The sequence below is a fragment of the Choristoneura fumiferana genome, chromosome 22, assembly GCF_025370935.1.
Source record: "Choristoneura fumiferana chromosome 22, NRCan_CFum_1, whole genome shotgun sequence".
In the NCBI taxonomy this organism is placed as follows: Eukaryota; Metazoa; Arthropoda; class Insecta; order Lepidoptera; family Tortricidae; genus Choristoneura; species Choristoneura fumiferana.
In genome coordinates, this window is record NC_133493.1 from 13408103 (window position 1) to 13423261 (window position 15159).

Consider the following 15159-nt stretch of genomic DNA (forward strand, 5'->3'; position numbering starts at 1 on the left):
GTGTATCTGTAAGTCTGCCACAGTCAATTTGTTCCAAAATCACGGCATCAAATGTAAATTTGAAAATTACACATACATACCTACTACCTATGTTAAGTGAGTGACTCAGACTTTTATGTGATATAAATTAATGCACTTTTAGAAATAAAAAAATTACGGTGATATATAAAATAAAAAGGGCTTGTTGTAATGAAAATCAAATACCATTTTTATTAAATAATAAGAAAAAAACATTTTTTATATCCAAAACTAAAGGGTTTAAATTATTGAACAAAAATACAGAAAATAGTATACGTACTGCATCTACAGATTACACGAAAACCTATTAAAAAGAAGTCTATGATGTTTGAAGTAACATAGGAAATTTCCGTAATTTTCATACGGAACCCTCTTCATGCCAGTATTTGTCTGTTTTTTATTACCTGTCCTATTATGTCCTATTACCTGTCCTATCCTACAACGAAAATCTATCCTACAAAGCTACTTGAAGGTGAATAATTTGTGACTTTGTTGTTGTGGAAAGTTAGATGTAGCTAGAATAAGTGCGATCATGCGTGTGTGTGTTTGTGTGTGTGTGTGTGAAAGGAAGTTACATACAATTTTTCAAGAGTGTTTTTCGAAAGATGTAAATGATGCTTGTTCTGTAATTTTTGGGAATGATCATGAAAATTCAGTTAAATTCCGGAATTTTATAACTGCTAGCCTAATAATTCAAGCGAGAAAGAGCTAGTCTAATTTTTATACTGATTCATCCAAGTTTAATCTAAAGACGAATTCTAAAATATCTCCTTCTCCCTCTAACCTATCTCAAACATTCAAGTTCGCTAGCACAATTACCGCAAAATTTCAATGGCGATCCGCACCAAATGCCTATTGTTGCCGAATAATATAATTATTTGCCAAGTTTGATTAATCACGGGCCTTAATAAGATTCTGGGGGAAATGCAAAACAATTGAACGTTTTGTTCAAGATAGAACTAGACTATAATAATAATAAAATAAAACGTAATCCTCAAATAAATTAAGTGAGATTTCCACTCCATGGGATATTCCTCTATAATATTTTCAAAAACAAATGCCATCATCAGCATCAACATATTATGAGCCGTAGGACGTAAACTGTTGGACATAGGCCTCCCCCATAGACCTCAAACTCAAACTCACAACATTTATTGGCATCACAACCCCATAAGAGACCTCCAAGCAACTGTGCTTCGGTCATCCGTCCATCTCGTTGGACATCCATTTGGTTGAAAGAAAGAAAAAAAGATTTATTTAGTTCCATCAGTAGGTACCACCGTACGGTAATAAAGACTAAAGCTCTAAAACTAACAATAAAAACTAAGTTACGTGGTGACACGACAGGACAACATAAAGGTTGGAAAACAAATATACTGTGTATTTATTTATTTACACACATTGTATATCATCACCATCGTCATCTCAGCATATTTATATATATTGACGCTAAAATAAATGCTCTGCACCTTCTAGATCAAAATTCGCTAAAGTCTTTAAAATTCGATTATATCTAAGCAGAAGATTATACGTAGTCGTTTGTTGAATTAAACAGTTTTTTTTAAGATCTTAATAGTCCAAGCTCCAGTTGCACGAAACCCCACCTCCAAGGTCAGATCAGAAATGTAATGTAAATGTAGTGTTGTCATTATTATTTTTTTATATGACATATTTATATTGATTTTTTTAATGTTTTTTTTTCTTTCTTTCTTTGACTGATATGTATGCAATTATAAAAGAAAAAAAAACTGAAATTTTGTACGCCATGTGGCAAAACATACAGGGTTCTATATTTTTTATTTTATCATCTCTACATCTATACCTATGTTTGACAAATAAACTATTCTTATTCTTATTCTTCTTATTCGTAATATGAGGTAATTGACCCCATTTTTGGGGCTCATAAAACATGGCTGACCTTGAAACCTGCGGGTTGTTATCTCCAAATGGGTCTCTTTCGATGAGTAAACGTTTCGATCTGCCAGCTTATGATGTAATTTTCGACCAAAATAGCGATACGACGACGAAAATAAAAGTTCTTCCAGGATATTCGATGGCAACCAACTAAAATCCAGTGTTCCTGAGTAGTATCTATCACTGTATTACATTTCTGATCTGCCACCTTGTGAGGTAGGGTTTCCTGCAACGGGAGCATATAGACTATAATCTAATGTCCCCAAAATCACGACATTCAGGTAACTGTGTCTAAATCTGAGGAGAAAGGAAACGGCGCAGCAATTTGCGGCGAGTTTCGTCCTAAAATATTAATTTTCCGATCACATCTGCCGTAATCAGGACTTATTCATTCTTATGAAATGATATTTCGGACGAAAATACTTTATGCATATTTTTGGCTCCCATAATTTTTATTATAATATAATTATATAACTAGATCTAAGCCGCGGCTTCGTTCGCGTGAATAGATCTAGCATTGAATTAAAATTCATCATCACCATCAGCTGGGAGACTTTCCTGCTGAACATAGGTTTCCCCTGTAAAATACCACACTGAACGACAACTCACCACTTGTGTCCACCAGCTGCCCGTAACTCTCACGATGTCGTCCGTCCATCTAGTGCAGTGATTCCCAAAGTGGTCCAGGTGGACCCCCAGGGGTCCACGGGAGACTTGCTGGGGGTCTACGTAGGCGTGAACAAAAAATGGGGGTCCATAAGATGTTAATGGGGTCCACGAAATTTATCTGCTTTGATAGTAAAGAGCCAAAATGTAAGCATAGTTTTTATAAGGGCCTACCTACATTGTTTAAGTACCTAACTAAGCAGATAATATTTTAATAGGGCAAGCGACTGGACAGAACTCAGAAGCGACACAATTTTTATTTTTTGGCGACTTTAAGAATGTGGTAGAAATGTAGCAGCAGGGGGTCCACCGAAACCAGTAAAATTTTGAAAGTGGTCCACGAGAAAAATAAGTTTGGGAACTACTGATCTAGTGACTTGTGAGAGACCAGCCAACGTTTCGTCTTCCGGTTCGTTGTACCACTCGAATACATTTCTTCCCACGACGGTTCTTCTCTTCTTCTTCTTTGTCGTGTCGCTCTTGGCAGAGCGGTCGTGGTCACATTGAGGCCACGACGGTTATCTGTGTTAAAATTACTCGCGGGAATTTAAATTTTCATATAACTCTCGCTTCTTATTCGTAACAATCACAAATTTCTCCTATGCACTACATATCTCAGCTTGTTTGTTTCTTATTTAGTCACTTAAGCAGCGACACTAGCGTTTGTGTCTGTACTCCTGTCCAGTGGGTCTAGCGGTATAGCACGCAGCACGGAATGCTGAGGACCTGGGTTCGATTCCCAGCGCTGGTCTCTTTTTCTGATTTTTCTGTGCGTCTATGTTTCAGTTTGTATTTTAGATATGGATTTTACGGGATGACCGTAAAAGTAACAAAATTTGGAGTTGAAATAAAAAAATACAAAGAGACTCCAAAAACCAATCTTAACTGGATTTTGTGTAAAACCGAATGCAGCAGAAATTACGCGATCAAAAATACGCCGTTCACGACTCAAAACATTGCGCTCGTCTGGCTTCACATTAAATATATTTATTATCCATCCTAAATATATTATAAATATTATGAATCAAATTTTGATATTCTGGCATTATGTTGTACATGGCTTAAAAAACCATGGAGCTGAAGTTCCAACTCCCAAACTTGGAAGTTACTGGAATTCACAAAGTTGGTGATTAGTCAAGAAAGCCGGGCATCTATCAGACGTCACTGGCACCGGTCTGTTCACACAATGACTTATTACACTTAAATTACTTAGCATGCTGTTAGAAGAAAGTTTATAGGAGATTTTTTTTTATAGTTAGCGTAATTTGTGCCACTTTGCCTGTTGTAAAGTTATGTTAATTTAGAAATATTCAATTAAATTCTGAATTTCCCGAAAATCAGTTGAAAGTATTAAAAAATGGAACGTTTTCCTTTCATTCGGCTTAAAAAAACTCAAACTAATGAAACGTACAAAATAACATATTAAGAACCAAGTGAATTGGAGGAAAAACATCGAGAATTTTTTGTAAGTGATTTCATAATCATTATATTAATAATTTGAAATTTGTTAAACATTGGCTAATTAAATGAATAATAATGCCATTAAAATATCATGCGTCGGCCGGGAATCGAACCCGGATCAACTGCTTGGAAGGCAACTATGCTGACCATTACACCACCAACGCATATGATAAAACATGTGTATTTAACAATAATCTATTATGAATACTTTAATGCAGTAGATATTATTGATTCAGCCGAAAAATAATCTTCTCGAGGCCGTGTTAAAATTGACTGTGTATGACATAACATAACATTGTATTGTGAAAAAGTTCTTCAGAAAGTCACAACAAAATTCAACAGTGGTTATGTCATTTTTTTCATGTGTATTTTTTTTAAGGCGGAAGCATTTTATACTTCCACTGAACGTAGCTATTACGTATCTGTATTTATATAAGCGTATACATTATATATTAAACGCGATGGCCGTATCGATATTTATGACTTTGACTGCATGCAAAATGCCAGAGTTGTTATGATTGCACGAAAAGGCCTTGTTCTTAGATTACAATGTTTATTTTCAAATTATAAACATCTAAGTTATTCTGGAAGAAATAACTTTGTTATTACAACGACAAAAAAGTTAGCTCACCCATTTCTTTTTCCTCGAAATTATTTTGACAAACAAAGAAACAGATGTTTCATAATTTGTTTCGGAAGTAAGAGTTTTTATGTTAAGTTTGAAGTGGTTCGAGCTTCTGGTTTAATTCGTAACTCGTTTTCTTGTGTACGCTGTAAGGATGCTTTTAAGTGTTTTGGAACCTTTAGGTAAAGCTCTGCAGACTTCTGTATCTCTTCGTCTGTCCGTCAGTTAACATGGTCTATACCTACTTACAATATATATTTATAATATTCGATGTTATTATTTTTTTACTCTCTATCTAATGTATTTTTACGTGTATCGAATATGTGTAAATAAATGTTTCTATCTCTCTCTCTCTCTCAATACGTTGCATACTAACATTATAATTTATAAAAATCTAAATTTAAAAAACTATTTAGGTTGCAAAACGGCGTCACCCCGTCGAGTCATCATCCATGACGTCGTATTCATGAGCAGCATGGTGTCTTGGAACTGCCGGAATACTCCATCCAACAAAATCTTCCAAAATCATCCAAATCTTCCAGCCAAAAGCAGTACTCGCGGTGGTCTCCATCAGCAGCCGTGATTGCACCACAAACGAGCTTAATTGCATGTAGTGGCGCGACGACAGCGATATCTTCTTCTTAAAGTGCCAGTTCATTACTGGAGGTTGGCTGTTAGCTCTGATTTCTTCCTGTCTTGAGCCATCCGGAACAGTGCTTTCCACTGCTGATCATCAATATCAGCAATAGAACGTCCACTGTAGGACATAGGCCTTCCCCATAGGGCATGTTGCTTCGATTGGAAGCGGTCTGCATCCACCACGAAGCCGCGGCTTTAACCAGGTCATCCGTCCATTTCGTTGCTGGACGTTCTACGCTGCGCTTGCCGATCCGCGATCTCCATTCGAGAACTTTTTGGCCCCAACGGCCATCAGTGCTCCATGCTATAACTCTTATCTCCTGCCCATTGCCACTTCATCTACGTATCTCTTGTTTTCTGTTTCGATCCCGTAGACTCTGCGTAGACACGATCCCGTATATAGACACGGCGTAGAGAAACCCTGATCATAGAACTCGCCAGCTCGCTGAAGAACTCTGAGCCTATTAATAAGGCCTTTACGAGTAGTCTTAGATGTCATTACTGGCAACACACCCTTCGGTCTTGATCCCGGTCCACTCCCTAATATTCCACAGCCATGATTTCATCGACCTTCCAGGGCGCTAATTTCCATGTATTTTGCTCAACAACATTAGTTGCAGTAGCTGCAACGATGTAGCTCACTTTTTGTCTGACCCTGACTGAATGCTCCTCTCATCCATTCAAAGGTTGACTGGTAGAGATCCCTTAAACGGATTAGTTCACCTTTGTACATGTATTTCATTGTTTGTCAATTGTGTTTGTTTACTTATTTTGTACAATAAAGAGTTTACATACATACATACATACATAAGTTTCGGGGATTTCTATGGGATCTTATAAAAGTTCCGATAATTCTGCCAAACCTAATGGCACGAGCGAAACCGGAGGCAAAGGCTAAAGACTAGGCTACCTGAAGCCTCGAAATACGGAATGCATTGAAATTCCGGTTATATCCGGTTACACCCGGTTTAATCCGACCTGTGCCGGATAAAGGCCCGGTACAAGTGAATGTGAATTAATCCTTCAATCTGATTGAATCAGTCGGGACCGAATGATTTGTAGACTAGTGCGATTGATTGAGTGGAATAAATCACGGATTATTATGGCTTTTATTGTGACTGAATTATTATTTTGTATGTGTTAAATTACTCAGAGCACAGATCGCACAATACCTACATAAGTACTAAGTTTATGTTCGTCTCAATGATGGACAATGCCTCCTCTTACAATGAGAGGGTTTGGGTTTGTAACACGGGCTCTGGTCAGAACGTTGAATTGCTTCGCAGATGCAAGCCAATTCCCTCGCGATGTTTTTATTATCATCATCATAATCATCATCCCAGCTAAGCTAAACGGTTTTTTTTATATATTGGCTCTTATGTAACGAACTTTAGACTGAAGACGAGGGGGTCACGCCTAAATATAATTCATTTATCTAAGTAATCATTTGTCTTTTGTCGAACTACATTACTTAATCTCAATCGAAACTATGAAAATAAAGATTGGGTTATCGATTCAGTAGTTTATGATTAAATTGGCTGTGACATACGGACAAACACAGACAGACAGGCACCTACTATAAGAATTCCGTGATTTCCTATTGGGGTAAGTACAGAACCATAAAATACAAAAAACGCCATAATGTGATCATTTCGCTACAAACAATTACAGGCACAGACAAATGTCATTCCAACTTCACAAAAGAATAGACAAATCTGAACCCCTAATAACATCATATCAAAACAGCGTCTCGCTAACGAAACGAGACCAAAGAAAATGCATTTCGTTCCAACATTTCACAAGAAAACCTCAGAAAACCTTAATACCCTGCTATTTTACAAGAAAATAGAATAAAATATCGCGGATGCTCCATTCCAGTCAATTTGTGAGCCCCGGGGGAGCGCATAACTCAATATTTGTCTCTGTCCCGCATTTGCGTAATGCGCATGCGAGGTGACATAGCTATCTCACTCCGGGTAATCTAGTAGACGTCGGAGCACCTTTCTTTTTATGTGACCCTGGTACATCAAATTTGTTTTAAGGAGGCATACGATCTTGGAAACCGCGCGCGGAATATCAGTACAATAGGAATAAAATTATAAAATATTTTTAAACCTATATGGGAAAAGGACTACATATTTTCGAAGGAACATCTTCAACAGAATCATCATTCATCGTTTGCAAAAACTGCAACATAGTGACTAGTACCTGGGGGACCGAGCTTTGCTCGGGCTAAAACTCGATGATAAACGTTTTTCCAGAGATCAAGCTAGATCAATTTTATCATCCCCGAAAACCCCCACATACCAAATTTCATCGAAATTGTTGGAGTCGTTTCTGTCTTTGATTCTGATTATATACTTACAAGAATTGCTCGTGTAAAGGTATTAGATAGATATGTATAAATACTGTCTGAAATACAAAAGTTACCCGACGACCCATTATTTACGACGAATTTAAGAAAATTGCTAGCGATGGGTAGTTGACTTAGAAATTTGATTTCTCATTGCTCTCAGGAGTTCCGACTTAAGTTCAGATGCAGTGAATAATGTTTTGCCATCGAATTCTGTAGGAAAAGTTCATATTTATCTCATGCTTTCTCAACTAGCTTACTGAAGCTAGTTGAGAAAACAAGATAATACGAACTTAACCGACAAAATGCGATGGAAAAAAATCACTAGATCAGTATTTAAGAGGGTTTATGCCTGCTGAGCTGGCAACGTTGCATTTTTGTTAGTTTTTCTCGATTATTCCATAAAAATTGATTGAAAATTAATAATGTTGTCTGATAGAACCCTTCTTAATATATAAGTTATTGTTTCTACTCCAATAATTATTCGTTATAGACTTTTATTTTCTTTAAAAACCGGTCATAAACATTAATCGTTTTCAAGGAATATAAAAGTCTATCACGAACAATTATTATAGTAGACACATTAACTTATATATTAAGAAGTGTTCTAACAGACAACATTATTAATTTTCATTCAATTTTTATGGAATAATCGAGAAAAACTAACAAAAATGCAACGTTGCCAGCTCAGCAGGTATAAACGCTCTTAAAATTAATTTCAGTTAGATATTTCCACGCGTTCCTGTGAAAAAACGGACGGAACGAAACGACAACAAAGTAATCCTGTTAAATGTTTTTTTTTTGTCAACTGAGTCATGAAACCCTAATTTCTTTTGTTTTATTGTTCTTCGATCAATCGTAACAATGGTACAAATTAATTTGAATGCTAAACAATCGAAACCAAATTCACTAATTTTTAATAGCAGCCTGTATCAATATGAAATAAACTTTTATAAAATAGTCTTTTGTTTTCACGGAACTTAATACGAAACAAGGCTCAATTGTTTTAGGACGCTGAATAAAAGTAATTATAACGTTTTTTATTGAATTTAAAGCTTTATTCCTAAGGTTTGTATTGTGACTGAGAGGTCTAGATTTTTATTTAATTTTAAACTAACCACCGACTGACCTCTGTCTTACCTGTGCCCATAGTGTTAGTTTTCGGTTACAAAATACGTCTCGATCGCGTTCGCGTTAAAATCTCAATTTGTATGGAAACACGAACAGCGCCTCTAGCGGAACGTTTGCGATGTTCGTGTTTCCATACAAATTGAGATTTTAACGCGAACGCGATTGAGACGTATTTTGTAACCAAAAACTTACACTAAGGGCACTGCTGTGTTATTGATTATCGCACTCCGAATGACAATCGTTTTCACCAATTCTTTATAACACACGGTAAAGGAAGAGGATAGAAAAAGCTATGACATTTTTGATACAAGCATTTTGTAACTGTACATTTTTATTGTCCTCTTACTCGCATTCTGGCTACTCGTAATTTACATTTCTGTACAGTCAAGTGCAAAAATATCGACACAGTCAAAGTTAAAAAAATATGTATATACGACCTTAGCATTAAGTGCATAAAGTCGTGTATACTTGTACATTTTTTTGGCCGTTTGTAATCTTTGCACTTGACTGTACCAAATTTCAAGTCGATGCCATTAACCATTGAGGAGTTCTTGACGATCCTGGTCGGACCACCAGGATGTCACTACCGGATTGTCGTATTGTCACCAGATTTAGATAAAGAAAGAAAGGTTTATTTTGGCTCCATAAGTACCACCTAAAACTAAGACTAGGACTAGCACTAAAACTATGTTACTTGGTGACACCACAGGATACCAAAAAGGGTCTCCACTCAGCATGTGTTGCCGCACATTATGTGCAGTAACGCTGGTTTTCTGTGAAGCCCAAACATGCATTTACAGTAGCATACTAAATTTTATGTCAATCTGACTACCAGAAGTGGGTCATGTTCAGTTGCAAAAAAAAGGCTGGTAAAATGCTTGCATATTCTTTTACAGGGCACTCTCTCAAATGACAATCACGTAAATTATCCATCTATCGTCATTGGGAGACAGTTCTGCCAGTTCATCTAACCCTAGTACGTTTGACATGTGTCATTGGATATTAGACTTCGTGTCTAAGCATACTGTACCAAAGTTCCATGACTGACATTCCGTTTGCCTTTACTTGCCCGAATTTCATTTGCCCGAATTCCATTGCCATACCAACGTTTGCCATAAAATATATAGAACCGTGCTGTTTCAAGATTTTTTTTAATGTCATCATATATGCAGTAGGTTAGGTTAGGTTTGTTTAATATTAACTCTGAAGAAATTACTATTTCAGAAATAAATTACTTTATGGCAAATGAAAATTCTAGAAAACGATACATTCGAAAATAAACAAACTATAGAGAACCCTGCCAACACATTTGGCTTATATAGCATACCACAAGCACGGAAATAAGGAAGCCAATTTATAAGGAAACAAAAAGTTGGAAAACCTCCGACTTTGTCACTTCAAAGTTCAATATCCCAAAAACGTCTGAACCGATTTTCATAAACATGCCTAAGAACCATTGCTAGAAAATCTGCTTTCAAATAAAAATAAACTGCATTCAAATCGGTTCACCGTTTAAGAGCTGCGGTCAACTTATAACCCCTCTTTTGCGTCGACGGTAAAAAAGAGGGGTGTTGTCAGTTTGACGCTAGTGTCTGTCTGTTTGTCTCTGGTTCATAGCTCTCATACGGATGTACAATTTCGATACCTCCAATTTTTTAACGTAAAAGCGTCAACATTTTTTAACTCCCAACGCAAAAAGAGGGGTGTTATAAGTTTAACCGCTATGCGTGTCTGTCTGTCTGTCTGTGGCATCGTAGCTCTTAAGCGGGAGGAGCGGATTTTTTTCAATTGAAATCAGGTTTTCTAGATATGCTTAATCTGTTATTGAACTTTGAAGTGACAAAGTCGGGTTCTTCAAACTTTTTGTTGGTTAGTTGAGATATTGAACTTGAAATATCAATGTCGAGGATTTGTCAACTATTCTAAGTTAGGTTATTATTTCTTCGAATGTATCTTTGTTGCTTGATAAACCAAACTCTGTGGAAGAATATGGAAGAAATTTAATGGTGTATGTGAAATATTAAATGTTATTGTACTGAATAACTCACGTCTTAAATCGAGTATAGCTCGACATGTTTCGGGCTAAGTGCGCGTGTTGCAACAGCCGCTGAGTCGCTTTGCTCCTAGGAAGAAGGGCTACGAATTAGCCTGAAACGGGAACGCCAAAGTTCGCATACTCTTCGCAAGTCATACCGTAATTTTTGTCCGAATCATCGTTTGTCATAAAAAAAAACCCAATTAAACCTTACATTTTTCTGTTTTTTTTTAAATGGTCACCTATAGAAGACTATAGTTTAAGTTAGGTTTGTTTTATAACAATTCTGAAAAATTTATGGATTCTGAGAAAAAAGAGTTATGGCAAACGATCATTCTGAGAAACATTACATTCGGACTTTCAATAAGTATGTGAGCCGATATGAACCCGCCTAAAACAAGTAGAGCTAAACTCGATTTAAGATGAGAGTTATCCGTTACAATATCATTTAATATGAATGAGTCTCACGGCAGTTTCATGGTGTATATGCTGCAGGTGGTAGGACCTTGTGCAAGGTCCGCCCGGATTGCTACCACCATCTTGCTCGCTCATCCTGCCGTGAAGCAGCAGTGCTTGCATTGTTGTGTTCGGCGTGGAGAGTAAGACAGCCGGTGCAATTACTGGCACTTGAGGTATCCCATCTTAGGCCTCTAGGTTGGCAACGCATCTGCAATACCCCTGATGTTGCAGATGTTTATGGGCGGTGGTGATCTCTTACCATCAGGAGACCCACATGCTCGTTTGCCATCCAGTCGAATAAAAAAAAAAAAAATGAAGTTCCCAATCACACTGGGTTGCGTAGGAACTACAGTTATTTAGTTTTTCCACTTTATTGGGCAATTTTCCCATGTGTTGAGGTGTTATTTGTCAGTAGTAAAACTATGGGCGGGTCGTAAAAAGAGTTCGCGGTGACAACCGGCATTATGGTCGCGCCAAGTGAACCGTAGGGACGAGGCAGTCTTTATGGTGTACCACAACGACGTGTTTTTTTACAAGCTTTTATTTAGTCACCTGTCCGTTGTCTGTATGTCTGTCTGTCTGTAATCAAATCTTGCAAGTTAAATTTAACCAACTTCCAGTACTCAGATTGGTTTGAAATTTGGAATACTTATGTAAATCGTGTGACAATACAATAATCTAGTAGCGACATCCTGGTAGTATAGCCAGGATCGTCTCCGCAGGACGGAACTCTTCAACCGTTAATAGCATCGACTTGAAATTTGGTATACTAATGAAGTTTGGGTGACAATGCAAGTACAGTCAACAAAATGTACAGTCAGCAAAAAAAGTTTCTATAAAAATGATTTTTTATGGTATAGTTATTTTTATTCGACTGGGTGGCAAATGAGCAAGCGGGTCTCCTGATGGTAAGAGATCACCACCGCCTGTAGGCACCTGCAACATCAAGGGGATTGCAGATGCGTTGCCAACCTGGAGGCCTAAGATGGGATACCTCAAGTGCTAGTAATTTCACCGGCTGTCTTACTCTCCACGCCGAAACATAACAGTGCAAGCACTGCTGTTTCACGGCAGGATTAGCGAGCAAGATGGTGGTAGCAATCCGGGCGGACCTTGCACAAGGTCCTACCACCTGCAAAAAATTGTTCGTTTACCACAATAATTTTAGCACGACTCTGCACATATATATTTATATATATAAGAGGGGCATGAGCATGCGGGTCACCTTTTGGAAGCAATCACCGCCCCATGGACACCTGTCAACACGAGGGGTTGTCACTGCAGATACGTTGCCGGCCCTTTGTGAGACTGATAAGCTCATTTTATTGTTTTAATCTAACACTATATAAGTGATTAAGTCGCGAAATATACCTATTAGATACATGACCTTGTAGGTATTATCGATATTCTGTCAAAATCTTACAATCAAAGTACTAGAACAACACTAGTGCAGGTGTCGCAGTGCGGTATATAGTCGATAAATCTATTCGGGCGATGGTGTGGCTCTAGTGATATCGCGTTTTATGTCATAAAGCTTTTCGCTGCAAAGTTACTATTTATAATAATGCCGGTACAGTTGGTGAGTTGTGGGACAATCGAAACGACTTTGATTAAAACCTATGACATTATACTACCTATCAGGGCGCAGTGACCTTAAGTCTTGGCCTCCAACACCAGTACCCTTAGTGTAAGTTTTCGGTTACAAAATACGTCTCGATCGCGTTCGCGTTAAAATCTCAATTTATATGGAAACACGAACATCGCACACGTTCCGCTCGAGGCGCTTTCGAGCCATGCTTACTGTCTCGAGCCAGCTCTTGCGAGCTTTCGACCCTGAGATCCAAAAGGTACATTGGTAACATGCTAAATTCTGGCGTCAGTTCTGTCAATCAATCTAGACGTGGGGAAAAGCGTTACATTTTGATATCAGTGACTGACGATCCCGTTCCAAAAAAGTCACAGTGAAAAGTCTTCGTGACTTTGTCACGCCTGTTACTCGTGTCACTGCCTGATATTTGTGACACGTCACGGTCCTGTAATGAACGTTTTTTTGTCACACGATATTTCAACGTGACTATGTCACGCTTGTTACTCGTGTCACTGCCTGATATTTGTGACACGTCACGGTCCTGTAATGAACGTTTTTTTGTCACACTGATATTTCACCGTGACTTTGTCACGCCTGTTACTCGTGTCACTGCCTGATATTTGTGACACGTCACGGTCCTGTAATGAACGTTTTTTTGTCACACTGATATTTCACCGTGACTTTGTCACGCCTGTTACTCGTGTCACTGCCTGATATTTGTGACACGTCACGGTCCTGTAATGAACGTTTTTGTCACACATATTTCAACGTGACTATGTTCACGCGGTTACTCATTCAGATAAATTTATAAATGCGAAAGTATGTGTTGTGTGTTTGTCCTGCTTACACGTGAACGGAGCGACGGAGACCGTGATTTTTGGAATAGTTGAGCCAGAGAGACATAGGCTACTTTTTATGCCGGAAAAAATGAACAGTTGTCGAGGTAACAACGAGCGATAACCGTATTCCGTGCGAACGAAGCCGCAGGCAAAAGCTAGTTATATATAACATTGCGTAGTAACTACTATTATTGTTTTGTTTTTTTTTTTTAATTAATTGTCACTTGTTTGTATATTGTTCCCAAGACTACTAATTAAGCTGTGACATTGATATTTTGTTGTCACAGAAGAAAATTGTATATTATTATAAATTATAATATGTTTATTAAACTATATCTGGGTTCTCACAAACACTGCAACATATTAATTGCTTGCATTCTGGCAGCGGTTCGGGCTGCAATGCGTCAACCGATCCAAATTCAATACAAGCCAGTCGGTTCTATGCATAATGTATGTGCATCAAATGCATTAAAATCATACATTTGGTTATGGCCTGTAATAACTTGAATCAGTTCTTGTTAAAAATATCATTTTTAAAACAAGCTCATTTTTGCTGTCTGTACTTTTTGTTGACATTAATTGTATTGTCGTCTAAATAATATTTTCCGAACCAAATTTCAAATCGATGCCATTGAGGAGTTGCTTCGTGCAGAGACAATCCTGGCCGGACTACCAGGATGTCACTGCCAAATTATTGCACCTAGCGGCAACAGATTTACTTATTACCTTTGCCAAAATTTTGAAGCAAACTGACCACTGGCAGTGGATCAAATTCAGTTGCAAGATTTGACCCGTACATATACATAATATACATACATAGCAAGTTAAATAAAAGCTTCTCACAAAGCGGCAATTCGATTTTACCCAATTGTACCCAAAGGGTAAAAATGGAAACCCTATAACTAAGACATCACTGTCCGTCTGTCCGTCCGTCTGTAACCAGACTTTATCTCATGAACCGTGATGTTAGACAGTGAAATTTTCATAGATTATGTATGACTGTGGCCGCTATAACAACAAAGACTAAAAACAGGATAAAATAAACATTTAAGGGGCTGCCATACAACCAAACGTATGTGATTTTTGCCGTTTTTTGCTAATGCCTAATGAATGTTGTATAGATGGTACGGAACTCTTCGTGCGCAGGCCGACTCGCACTTGGCCGATTCTTTGTTTCAAAAATAAGAACAAGGTACTTATGTAAAATTAAATTTCAAATTTACCTAGAGCTTTGCGGTGAAGAAAAACAGTGAAATCTTGAGAATTAAGGTGTATGTAAAGTTCCCGATCCCCCACTGGCCTGCGTGCGAACTGTGACCAAGCCCTCTCATTTCGAGAGGAGGGTGCTCTGCAGTGGGACGTAAATGATGAAATGATAATGAATGAAAATTTCAGCTGAACAAATAATAAGAATTGATCAAATTAATGATG

General features: G+C 37.7%; 1 protein-coding gene, 1 long non-coding RNA gene and 1 other non-coding gene across 3 annotated transcripts in view; 2 read left to right on the forward strand and 1 right to left on the reverse strand.

The window, feature by feature from the left end:
- The window catches only part of LOC141440537 (uncharacterized), a 304669-nt gene that overhangs the window by 106077 nt on the left and 183433 nt on the right, over positions 1 to 15159 (forward strand). The window lies entirely within an intron of this gene.
- Positions 1 to 15159, forward strand: part of LOC141440153 (uncharacterized) — a 62654-nt gene that overhangs the window by 1312 nt on the left and 46183 nt on the right. The gene's annotated exons all lie outside the window — the stretch shown is intronic.
- Positions 4152 to 4223, reverse strand: TRNAG-UCC (transfer RNA glycine (anticodon UCC)). The gene has a single exon. It is a non-coding gene; the product is annotated as a tRNA-Gly (tRNA).